The following is a 14,473-nucleotide window of genomic DNA, read 5'->3' as shown; positions in this document are numbered from 1 at the left end:
GAATATTAACAATTCTATATAGGAAAAGCAAAAATATTTAAAATCCCATAAATATAATAAATACTCTGATGCGGTTTGATTTTGCATAATATTTTTGCAATCAATTCAATATACATTTCCCATTCTGGTAAATTAATCATTTGATTGTCAGAAAAAGGATATCTAATATTTGAAATTATTATTGACTTATAAAAATTAATGAAAGATATATTCTATATTATAATACTTATGTGAATAACAATTCTGGCACATTAGAATCGCACGTCTTAAATTGCACTGAGAAGTTATTGCAATACGTTGAGCAAATTCATGTGAAATATTTAGATTTTGTTTTTTACATATATCTTTTAAAATAGATACAACCTAAATTATCTTATTAATACTCAATAAGAATATTTTCATAAATACTATATCTTCTGATGGAAGAGCTATTCTAAGGCAAAGACAACGACTTTGTATTGGTTGAATAATAGGAGACAAACTTTCAGCAATTAAAATTAAACGACAACTATGGCGTATTTTTCCATAGTTCTTCTAAGAGCATGTTGCGCTTCGCGTGTCAACTTGTCTGCTTCATTAATTACAACAGCTATATAAGTATATTATTTAAAATATGAATTATATCAAGTAATGTATCATCTAAAAATAGTTATACTTTTGAATGGTTTTTGTGATACAGAATTCAGTTGAACAGATTGAGCTGTAGATTTAATAAGTTCTTGTATAACAACTCTATCATTTATACCAACTTCACTAAATTTTATCAATATAATTAATTATTGTTTATCATTTAATTTAACCTTGGATTCACTTCTATATGAAAGGAACTTGATACAAGGTTTAATTCAATTTTTTTCCCACTATTAGTCTATAAAATTAAGTTTAAATGTAAATAAATAAACCATTTATTAATTTATTATTACTGTAAATGTTGTTTGATCCAGCTTTATTTTATCAACACCACAACCATATATTTCTCTAACAATGCAGTTGACTCTAGTAGCTTTCCCGCCGCCTGGTGGTCCATATACAATTATATGTGGAAAATCAAGTTTATTAACCTAATGAAATTCAATTTAAGAAATTTTGTAAATATATGTACCATATTTTTTAAATTATCTGCTTTATCTTTATGATAACTTAGCTCATCCAACGATTTTGGACGGTATTTGTCAAGCCACAGAGCCATAACGAAATATTTATTATCCACGCATCGCACAAGGCGCAGATTTTAAACAACTTTCAATTAAGATTAATCTCACATTATTTTTTAAAATTATTTTTCATATAATATTAAAAAAATATTTTATCTTAAATTAAAAAACAAATATTAATCATAGTATTGTCGACTAATATCATGTGCAGGGGATGCAGTATATTTTATGTTAACGTCTATGTTTCCACTTTAATATAAAATTAATAATAATTTTATAGCGCTTATAATAATTGATTCAAAAATGCTATATTAACCCATCTAATAAGTAAAATTAGTTAGTATTTTTGAGTGTTTTAGAAATAAACTTTCTACTGCGCGTTTAGCGACAATTTGCGATAATTAAACCTTTAATCTTATTTCGTTTTTGCTATTTAGGCGTTTGTTAAAGATTGTTCGCTTTATTTACATGAATATTTTTTCATTAAAATTAATAGTTATATTTTAATAAATAGTATATAAAATTTCATTACAAATTTTCCACTATCGTTTTGTTAATTTAATTAATAAAATACTAATCTATTTTATTAATTAAAGCTTAAATTTTGATCAATTGCGTCATCAATTTCGCTTAAATGTCTTTAGGTTAATTTTTGAAAGTTTATCAAATAAGCTAGTTCATATAATACATGGTTTTTAAGCATTTTTTAATCGGACTCAGTCGTCAATTATCGTTGTATTTTATTTTTTCATATGAGCTTATCAGAGCATACGATTCCATCAAAACTAAATTTCTGTTATCACAAAACTATAAACTACTGTTAGTTTGAGTTTTTCTGTAATGTTCGGATGAACGGTAACAAATAAATATTTAAAAGGGTCTTATAGTTATATATAAATATATTTCACTGGTTGTTTTATACACATTAAAAATGTTTTTTTTAGTGATTCTTTTCTAAATAGATATTTCAAAGGGTATGAACCGTTTAATTCCTAATTTTTGTTGGCTATTTAATAGTATTTTACTTCTACTGCTTCCTATATAGCTTCATTACTATTTTTATTTACTTTTTAATATTTTTTAATTCAATCAAATGATTAACTGTCTCTTGGTTGTAGACAAGAGCACTCAAATTGTAATAGTGAAAACTGCAATCTTTGCACGTTATTAATCCGGGTTTTAAATTTTGAATTATTCTTTCAAGAGTAGATTTAAGTCGAATCGTAGTTTTCGCGTGGAAATATTTTCATGTGAGTCTACACAACCAAAAATCCGAATGTTTGGATTTACTAAAACTCCTTCACGGGAGAATTTACATTTAGAAATCCAGGACTGGTCGATTTTAATTTTTATTTCATTTCTCATGATTCTTTCTTTACGTAAATCAAAATCATCAATGGAAAATTCCAAATAAAGTTTCTTTAATCACAAATTTCACTGTCGCAACCTATTTGCAGTTGTTTCGACAGTTTCTGATACGGCATATGGATAACAGAAACTTTCAAATACATCGAGGCAATGATTTGTCATATATTTTGTTTTGAAGCCACAAAAAAATGTCGTTCATCTAATTTTTTTCTATTAAATCGTTTTAACAAATATTTTTAAATAAATTTTTATTCTTTTTTAGCATAATTCGCTACAGTTATTGCACATTCACTCCATGTTGCAACTAATTTAAGTTTTTGCTTGCATTAGTAGTTGATTTGGCGTGAAACTTTTTATTTTAGAAAGGTGCTATAATAAAAATTCATTGATATTATTAAAAGTTAATTTGGTCGCACTGTGTTTTTTTAGGTTAAACTGGAAAATTGTCTATTGCATTTAACTGTAAAGTTTCCCATAATTTATATAATTTGTAGAAAAACGTTATATTTCAATAATTATTTCATAAATACCCATTTTTCTGATAACCAACAAAAACATCCCGCTCAATAAAAAAAACCTTAAAACTAATCCATTGCACATTCTTTTTTTTCTTTGTTAGTTCAATCTCCTTTATTTTCATGGTTTAACTCAAGGATAATACACATTCAAAAATTAATTATTTCGTCATCTTTAAATAACTTTATCTAAATAAATATATTAATTATCTAAATATGACCTTTAAAGTAGTTTAGTTCACTTTCATGTTTTATAACATGGAAATGATTTCTTACATATATAATTTTTTTTTAAACGTAAATTGAAAATCCAAAACTTTTGCTTAAATTTGGAACATAATTATATATAAATATTCATTTATTTTTTATTTTAATCATCACTTATTTATTGTAATTGTTATTCTCAATTCTATTCGGACTTGTCTTTATTTATTTTGTCAACCGTGCATCTGGCATAATTAGCCTTTTTTTAATTTTTTGTTATAATTTCATATTTTAGAGCTTGATGGTTAATTAGGAGTAGCAAATTATATAATTCCTTGTTTTTTACTATTTCTATATTTTTATTTGTTTTCTCTTGTTTGATTTATAACATAAGATACCTTAAAAATCTGTTTTTTTAGCACGCTTATCTTTATTTATATGCCATAAATACTGCTTTATGAAACAATACTTTTTAAGAATTCTTTCTGCGTACATTTTTTGAATAAAATAATGTTTTATAATTTTTAATTGGCTACTGTACAGCTAACTAACTGATATCCATCTTAATATCAAGTTACATACAAAATTCTCAACTTCTTATATACTAATACTTGCATAATTCGCTTAAAAAGAATATACTTTTATCAATAAAAAAGAAGGTAGAATAAAGTTATTATCTGTCTTTTTTCGAATAATTCTTTTATTTTCAACTAGAAAGTTTCATAGGACTATTTAAACATACTCTGAATCACTGTATAATTAATAATTAATGTTTTTTTAATTCATGATTAATAATTATTCATTAATTTAATAGAAATTTTATTACATCATTGCTCTTTAATGTAATAAAAATTGTCATTTTGTAGTAAATAATAGATATTATTTATAAAATAGCACTATATGAATATATAACTTCTTAGATAAATAAACAAAACAATTTTCTATAAAATATAAAATTATATATCAACAATGCCAATTTTTGTTTGATTTTCTAATAATCGATAGTTGATGAGGTCAAAACTCAATTCGCATTATATTTAACGCACAACGAATTTTCGCGAACGACAAAAATTCGCCAATAGTATGCGTGCGCGTTAAGTCGCAAAAAAGGATATTTTCCTGTGAACAAAAGTTCTTAAAATGATTTTTAGTTAAATTTTCATTTATATAATTCTGGTAGGATTTCTAAATACATATTATCATAGTATAAGTGATAATAAGCACAAATTTTCTTTAATGAGTGTAATTTTAAATTATACTGCAAATTTGAATTGTTTGCTGCTTCTATCATATCACTTTCGATTTAATTTCCAACCATGCTTCGTTTTACCTTCATTTTATCAAAAAAAGTAATTAATCCAGGATGGCATTGATCGAATTTTTCAAAAAAGTGACGGTTAAACACATCATCAGAATTTGAAGTAAACGGAATATCATTCATGACTCTAAAATGCTAAAATGAACATTCCAGGATTTCATTTGATATTATGTTCCATTTATGTAATTTTTTTCAAAATATAAGAAAAATTGAGACAGATTGAAATTTGTAAACATAGATTTTTTTAGGAGTTTCGTCCACTCCATCTACACATTCTTCGTTGGAACAAAAGCCAAAGAAATTAAACCCTTGAAGAATAGCCTTAAATTTAATTTTTTTGATAAATTCAGCACTTAAGCTTAATTTTTGTAGTTTTCTGAAGATTATTTGGTCAAATTGGAACAACAAAAGGTAAATAGTGGATTTTGTTGCTTTTATGAAATCAGAGTAAGCAGAAAGTTCGAAATCAATTATAATATATTTTGGAAAAAAATTGTCTCATTTTTCAAGTATAATCCTTAGAGCTTTGGAAAAATCATTCTCTTTTTTTGAGTTTAGCATGATGTAAACAAGCGATAAACTTTTGAAGGTATTTTCTCGTGGAGAATATACAGCTGTAAAAATTGTCTCTGACATACTTTGAATGTTCCATCTGAAATCTAAATTTTTTTACTTTTGAAGGCGTCTTACATTCATTGATGTAGACAAAGCAATAATCCTGTCATTTGATTCTGCGCCAGAATCAAACAAAGCATAACTATCATCTCGTAATGTGGTCTAGTCTATTTTTAAGACTTATGGATGAATCAACAGTGATTCAATTTCATTTTCGTATATTCTAAATATTTTTTTTTATAATTGAAAGGTCACATATTTTCGTTGTACTAGTTGCAGATGCAAATACTTTGTGTGTGGAGTAAGCACAATTAATCGGCAAATCTTTTATTTTAATGTTCAGCATCAATTTTGAAATATCATGTTCACTCAAGGCATGATTGTGACTATTGATCATAATTAGGGTTTTAATTTTATCGATTGTAGAAGTAGAAAGCTTTGCGTAGCATTTTCTATTTTGGCATCTCCAATATTGAGTGTCTTTTCCAGCATGATATTTAACATATAAGAAATTTTCGAATAATATCATTTCGTTATTTCTTGGGGTTTTCAATCATTTATAATCACTATTTTCCGCCTTTCTTTCAGAAATTTTGATGTGGTGCGCGCGCAGTTTATAAAAAAAATTTTCAAACCATCAACAATGCTAATTTTTGTTTGATTTTTTGACAATCGATTGTTGATAAAGTCAAAACTTGATTTCCATTACATTTAAATCATTTTAACGTAAACGGAAAATTCGTCCGACGCGTGCGCAATATGAGTTTCGGAAAATTCGTCCGATGCATGCGCTATATGAAAACACAAGAAAAGTTAACATAAAAATATGTATATGTATATATTTTAATTTAATTGTACTTCCAATTATATTCTTTTTCTATTAATTTAAGGTAATAAGTGCCGAATTGTTCTTTATAATCTTTGCAAATTTCTTTGATGCGATCCAATTTGCGTGAATATGTTGTGTTCCGGACAGCCCACAAATTAGCCAAACGATATTCGATGTCGTTTTCAACATTACTCTGGTTTAATTTGAGATTTTCGAAGAAAGTGTACATCCCAGGATGGCATTGTTCAAAACGACCATAAAAATGACGGTGGAATATCATTCATTATCCTAAAATAAGCATTCCATGAAATGATTGGGTATTTGATATCCCTCAGGAAGTTTTTTTCGAAGTATTCGAAGAAGGGTATTAAATTAATTCCTTTGATATTGGCTGATTCCTTTAATATTTTTTTGTATTCTTTCTCGACAAATTCGGATGGAACGAACGCTAATGAGGTTAAGCATTTAATAAAAAATCGAAATTCCACATTCTTCATAAAATGTTGGCTCAGACCTAGTTTTTGAAGCTTTCGCCAAATAATTTGTCCAAAGTGGAATAGGCAAAAGTAAACATCACTTTTTGTTGCTTTTTTAAAAGCAACATATGCAGCAATTTCGAAATCTATGATAATATATTTTGGAAAATTATCACATTTTTCCCTAATAAATTGAAATGCCCTCAGGCAGTCCTTTTCTTTTTTAGATTTTAAAAGTATATACACTAGAGGAAAAACATTCATCCCAATCTTTCCATGCAGAACATACAGCTGGAGAAACTCCTTCGGGCAAACTTTAAACGTTCCATCCGCTATTAAAATTTTCGAGTTTTCCAAAACTTCCATATTATTTTTTGTAGTAAGAATAACTATTCTGTCGTCGGATTCAACTCCTGAATCCAATAAGCAGAAGTTTTCGTCTCTAAGCGTCCTAATGTTTAGCTCACTTAAAGGTTTTGAGTTGTCAATTTGAATACAATTTCTTTTTCTAATATTTCTAATATTTCTATAAATACTTTCTTTGTTCATTATTGGCCTTTCGAAATCTTTTTTCTCTGATGTTACTTGCGAATAGACGCTAGAGGTGGAATATGCGGAATTTTTCGCCATATCTCGAATTGAAGAGTCTAATAAAGTTTTCGAAATTTCATTTTCCGACAGAGAATGATTATGGTCATTAATTTGATCTATTTTGTCAATTTTATCCAATGAAGTTACCAATCTTGCAGGGCAGCTCCTGATTTGGCATCTCCATAATTGTGATTCCTTCCTGCAAGAATGTTTCGTAAAGAAATAATTCTTATAGAATATCATCTCTTTGTTTCTGCTCGTTGAAATAACTTTAAAGTTCAATTCTTCAATCATATCACCAGCCATTATAACAAATTCCAAGCAAGCGTGCGCGTTGCAATAGGAAAACTTTCAATGCGCATGCGCCGAACGAATTTTCCGTCGGACGAATTTTCCCCTTGTCGTAATAGTTCCTATATTCCATACAATAATACCATTACAGTCCCATAAACTCTTTTATCAACCAAAGAATTAGTATATAGTATTAAAAACTCATAGCAAAATATAACTTTTCACCAAAATTTATTTCATTATCTTTTTTTTTTCTCTCTCTCTCTCTCTCTATATATATATATATATATATATTTTCCGCGTGTATTTATGTGTGCTGGATAATAACATATTTATGCGTGCTCGATAAAACATATTTATGTGTGTTGGATAATAACATATTTATGCGTGCTGGATAATAACATATTTATGTGTGTTGGATAATAACATTTCACTAAATCTGTTATAAGTTATCAGATAATTGTAGTTGATCGATTTCTGAAGTCTTAAAACGGACAGGCGGCTTAGTGGTATAGGCTTAGGTCGCTGACCCCAAGGTCACCAGTTGGGATCCTGGTGCCGCCCACTGTTTCCGGTCTATCGTATCCCTTAATCCGAACCACAGTAGGAACACTATGGTAATTGCATGTTTCTATAAAAAATTATAGTACATGCTGGTAGTGGAGGAAGCCTAATGGGATGACGAAATCGAGTGCTAATGCACTAGGGTACGATAGTGAATTTCTGCCTCTGTTGAGATGATTCCCATAGAACCAACGTCCAATAGATCGATAGGGTAGGGTCTTATTATCTCAAAAACAAGGATGCTTTTTTTTCAGTGGGTTAAATTCCCACACTATCGCAGAATAATGAAGAATAATAAATCAGAGCTGGTGTGCGATGTCATGTGGTTGGGATATGATGGAAAAAACTCCGCTGCGGTGCCTACAGCGTTTAATGAAGCAAGTCTGACCAACTTGAACTTCACAGCCAATAAGCTGCGCCAGGGGTTTAACCTCGTAACTAAAATAAATTATGATCGTCGAGCGTCAATGAAATCATATTGGCGTAATTTGGTTCCAATCGGATATATTTATTAAAAAAGCTGATTGTTTTGTTAATAAAATAATACAGGTCGAAAAATACCTGCATCTTAATGAAATTTTACGAGGGGAATTCCCATAAGTTAGGGACCAAAGAAATTTTTTCAGAGTATAATGAAACTCATATAAAGCACGCTGAATTGTATGCCTTGAAACTTTTAAATTAATTTTCAAGCAACTTATTGCTAGTTGCTTTAATGAATGGGTACAATTTACATCGACTATGTCTACTATGAACAGCTTTTCCTCTTCATTAAGCAATAAGCGACGATCCCTGCCTATGAATTTTTTAGGAAGGAACCAGTTTTATTGAATTTTTGTACAAGTCGGCTGACCACTGATTCATAAATACTAAATTCTTCCTCTATTCGTTTTTTTTTTCTAAGCTGAAATTATATTAGATAAAAAAGATCATAATCAAAATACTTGATGATTATTGACGTTATTCTCCTTATTTTCAACACTAATAACATTGTATTTTCTTTTTGAATATTAGATATATTTTTATTTTTAACAGAAAAGTCTGAACTTACACTTGAAATATTGCTTAATGCGCGGTCAGATTGCATCTATATTGCGCATATATTGAGCATGCATGTAATTTGGTCGAGAATTATTGTGTCTACTTTTGCATAATTAATGCAAGGCAAAGTAATGTTAATGTTTTTTAGGCGCACGCGTGATAATATATAACTTCTCTAGGAAAGTTTTTCTATATCATTTGTTATTATACTAAAACTGACGGCATAGTTCGCTGACTTCTAGTCCAGCTGCTTTTCAAATTTTAGCATCTATCGTATCCCTTTATCCGAATTTAGTAGGAACACTATAGTAATTACTTGTTTCTATTAAAATTATAGTTCATGCTGGTAGTGGGAGCAAGCCTGATGAGAATGTGAAATCCAGTGCTGATATGATGCGCTAAGAGTAATTCTTTCCTCCGCTAGGTGATTCCCATAGAGCCAACGTCCAATAGATGAATAGAGTAGAGTCTTATTAGCACAAAACGAGGATGTTTAGTGAGTTAAATTCCCACACTACTAAAGAATAATGAGTCGGAGCTCGCGTGAGTGAATTAGAATAGAAAACTCCGCTGGAGTGTCTATAGAGTTTAAGAAGTTTAAGTCTAAACAACTTAAACTTCACAGCCCAATAAGCTGCTCTAGCGGTTTTGATCTCGTAACTAAGAAAAACTATTTGTTGCCATACTTAAAATTTAGTAAAATTACGCACTTAAATCAAGAATTTTTTTTTCTCATAAATCGTCTCTTTTTTAATCTTATATGTCTCAATATAATTAATTAAAAGTTTTTAGGCGCAGTTATAGGATTGAGCTTTATAATATAAAATTTAAAATATTTTAGTCTGTATAAAAAAAACATTGATTTATGTATAATTCGAATCACAATTTGTATAATTCCTAGCAAAATACTATTTTGCATTATTTCAAGAGTATCACCGAAAAACTATCATCATATACTACATTTAATTAAAAAAATCCTTCTAATCTACAGAATTTTTTTTTGAATAAATAGTTTGTGTGTTATGTAAACTCTTTTTAAGATTATCTACATAAAATTCTGTAGATAAATTTACAGCAGGTACTTTATTTGAAAGTAATAATAAATTTAAAATTAGAATCTTTATTTAAAAATAAAATTTTCTTGTGAAGTTAATTGCACTGTAGAGTTCAAGTTGATCTTATACGCCCAGTTAAAATATACACACACCATTGTAGAATTTTTTCCGTAATTGACACAATTGACTTTAACTTATTTTATTGAGTTATTTTATGATTTTAACCTACTAAAATTCTTATAAATTTGTTTTTTGACGACTATTAAAAATATGTTATCATAAGTTTATCTGCGTAGTCACCTAAACAATACATAAATTTACTCCTGGTGCACCAGCTTCGATTCTACCTTCCTACTATCAAGTGATTGATATTTTTTTAAATCATTTATATGAGTTCCCACCAATTTATGATTTATATTTACGAAAGAACAGATATGATAGCAAATCAAAAATATCAAATTCTAATAATCAAACAGCATTAGCACTTACCGCAAAGATACATGCTCGCGCAACAACATAGATCTACACTACTCTAAGAATGATTATTTCTTAAATAACAAAATCATGGGTGATAATAAAAACAATTTCTATAGTTTCTTGAAATTTACGCATTCACACATGTCAATATGACACTATTGAAGAATACTTTTTGACTTTTATTATAAAAAGTTGGACGCTGTAATACGCTCAAAATTTTTTTCGCTCAAAGTAGAAAAATCAATAATCTAAACGTATGAAATAATGTGCCAAATTTTTACCTGTCAAGTGATTAACAAAAATTTCGTCTTTGATAAATATCAAAGACTAGGGTGATATTTTTTTGTTGACCTACCTTCCTAAGGCGTTATACTTAAAACTATAGCTGACACGCACTGCATTTTATAAATTTGTTAAAATAATTATAATTATAAAAAAAGCTATTAAAGTAACTTTTGAATAGATTTTTGATGCCAACATAAAATCTAATTTCTTGAAAAATTAATAAAAAATAAGATTATCTATAAAAATTAAGAAAATAAAGAGCTTTACTGCTTATCTAGAATATTTAGTTAAAGAGATATATTATGAATGAAAAATTTGAAATAATAAATCTAAGAAATTATTTTGAAAATATGTGACTAAATTTTTAATTCATAATCTAAATATATGCATTTGTTTTATTTTAGAATTATAATGTCTTTTTGGAGATATTTATAGTGGATTATTTATTATCTCACAAATTATAAATATTATTTAATATCTTTATGTAAAATATTTTTTTGACTTGCTCAAAGGACTAATTCTAAATCAATATGAAAAATTATTTTGATAAAAGTTAATTTGTTGTAATACGATCTTTAACGAGAAATTCCTAAATTTGATATAAGATACTTCTGTATAAATTCAACAAATTATGAACAATAACAAAAAATCATTTATTTATTAAAATATAAAATGATATTTATAGAAACATCAACATTCTTGTCATCCATTATAATAATTTTTTTATAAATTAATAATATTTTTGTGATTTATTGCGTGAGATATAGGTAAAGCTACATATAACTAATACACGGATATACATTAAAATAAATTTAAATGAATCAGCATTACTCAAAATACTGCTCTTTGAACAACACAATTAATTAACACCTACATTTTAATTTATACATTGATCGAATTGTAAATATCGGTATTATTAACTATAAACAATTTCATAATAATATATCTATATAAATAATTAAAGTTGCAATGGATTTTTTTTAAACTAAAGACCTGAAAATCTTATAGATCACTTTTAAAAATTTAATTAATTATTAATATCTCATTTAAAAATTTAAAACGATATTTCGACAATTTTATTAACTAGGGATTTTCTTGAGATATGTCAAAATTTAATGTGTTTGCGTCTAATTAATATACGGTTGAATTTAAATTTATTTATTTAAAGACCATTATGACAGTGGTATTAACTAATCATATTACTATTCACTAAGTATATAAAAATTGTTACCTAACACAACATTTTTTAACACTAATTAAAATTCATGTGTTAGTATTTTAACACCCCCATCTGTATAAATATACTTGCTGTATCATATTTAGAGGTGCTATTTTTAATTAAATAAATTTTGAGTATATACCTTTAAAAGCAAAATCTACAATGATGAACGATATAGAACTAAACAGTTATACTGAATCAGTAATTACATAATAAATATCATATCTATGTATAATAATTTATATAGGGGAATTTAAATGTTGGGGATGTAACATTTAGAAATGAAAATGCAAATAATACACAAGACCAAGGTAGCGACAATAATTCTGTATACAGGTAAGTATAATTATTAATATACTTTTGATTGATTATAAAATTGTTAATAGAAGACTAGAAGCTGGTTTCTTATACGTAGCTGGAAATATTATAAATGCCATTATAGGATCTGGTATAATAGGTAAATTAATCAATAGTTTTATTATATATAATTGATCCGATATTTTTAGCCCTTCCTGTATCATTTTCTTTTTCTGGTATGGGAATGAGTACAATCCTTCTAGCATTAAGTGCAATGATGGGAGGTAACTACCCATCAAATACATAATTTAATAATTATATTTTTGTCTATAATAGACTTTACAATACTATGTCTATGTGTATTAAATACACTAACTAGAAAATTTACATATCAAGTAATAATATTATTATTATATTTATATTGTTTATACTAATATATAGGAGACTATCAAGAGCTCCCTTGGTTATACCGGATATGTAATGTGTGCAGTTTTCCAGTTTATATACTCATATAGCAGTAATTTATATCCATAATAATATATATTTATATGATATGTAGTTATTGCAAGTTATGGTATTGCGTCAGCAGATAATATCATTCAGATATTCACCCATTTACGTATTTTATAACAAGATTGTTTCAAATCAATTTATAATATATTTTTGTATAGTTCCAAAAAATCAGTGGCTGTCCTATAGACCTATAGTGGCTCTACTCTTTATTTGTCCAGTGTCTTTATTCTCATTTTTTGAGAATGCAGCCAGACTTGGAACTGTAATTTTCAACGCGTTTATCAATGTTGGAGATTAATATTTTTATTCATTTTTAGATTTCATTAATATCAATTACATGTGTGATGATCTATGTAGGATTAATATTCTACAGAACATTTTACATGATTCATCAAGTGTATATATTTTATTTTTTTAGAATATTTTAAAGTTATTGTAACTTTTATAGAATTGTGCTACCTGGAACATACGACTTTGTGAAACCTACTGGTATACCAATTTCATTCTCTGTTATTGCATTCGGTAATTAATTAATATGCGTTTATATATTCTATAGTATAATTCTACCCATAAAATCTTCTGAAATTTATCTTCTGAAATTTATTTTCTAAAATATATTTTTTTATCAAAATCATATTTTCGTATCTTAATATTTAATATTGTAAATTACAGTTTTATAATATATTAATAAAAATTCTCATATAATTTAAAAAAATATAGTAGGTATTTAAAATTACTATAGCAATTATATAAATTACTATAGCAATTATATAAATTACTATAGCAATTATAAACTATTAACTTCATATTCTTTTATAAGTGGTCACATAGTACAGACGTACATCAATTATCCATAAGTAGACGCAGCTAGGGTCTACAATCATAAAAGTTAGATTTTATTTATCATAGAAACTGCTATTTATAGATGAAAATTAAAATTAGTTTATTCTTATTGCAAATGTATTCTGAGGTATAGTTTAAGAATTCATTTGTCTTATTCAGAGTATTAATTATGTTAAGATTATCGGTAGAAAATATAAGCTTTATTGTTAAGAAAAACTATAAGGATGATTCGTGAAAGCCCATATTTATAAAAAAAATTATATATATTAAATAACAGTAAAATTAAAAATTATCATATATACTACAAATTTCTATTTTTTTATTAGAAATTTAGTGGTTATTAATAATTATTAAATTTAGCAATGTCATGCCAACAAACTATCGGTAAAATCTATCACAGCATGTCTAATAGATCAATCAAAAGATTTTCAATTGCAACGCATACTTCAAGTGTTGTATCACTGGTATTCTATATGTTTGTTGCGATTATTGGTTTCATCAGTTTTGGCGGCAATGTACAAGCAAACCTTTTACAAAATTATTGTCATAACGACCCGATTGCCCTTGCAGCAAGAATTTCATTCACTATAACCTTGTTGTTATCATCACCAATGCAAGTTATTTGTGCCAGAGAATCGATAACTACCATCACATCGAGTTTAGGAATAAGACGTTCGAAATTGCCTATTATTCTTGTGTTTATAACTCTGTCAATATTAACATCTATATATTTCATAGCTGCCTATGTTGAAGATCTTGGATTTGTGCTATCATTATCAGTATTTTTTGTATTTATTAGATTTTTTTGAATGTAATTT

General features: G+C 27.1%; 1 pseudogene; it reads right to left on the bottom strand.

Moving 5' to 3' along the window:
* Window positions 1–239: 239 nt before the first annotated feature.
* On the bottom strand, window positions 240–1,189 carry LOC139225442 (replication factor C subunit 3-like; annotated as a pseudogene).
* Window positions 1,190–14,473: the final 13,284 nt, after the last annotated feature.

This window comes from Pempheris klunzingeri, unplaced genomic scaffold (assembly GCF_042242105.1).
Source record: "Pempheris klunzingeri isolate RE-2024b unplaced genomic scaffold, fPemKlu1.hap1 Scaffold_238, whole genome shotgun sequence".
Lineage (NCBI taxonomy): Eukaryota > Metazoa > Chordata > Actinopteri > Acropomatiformes > Pempheridae > Pempheris > Pempheris klunzingeri.
This window is presented reverse-complemented; position numbering and strand designations above follow the sequence as displayed.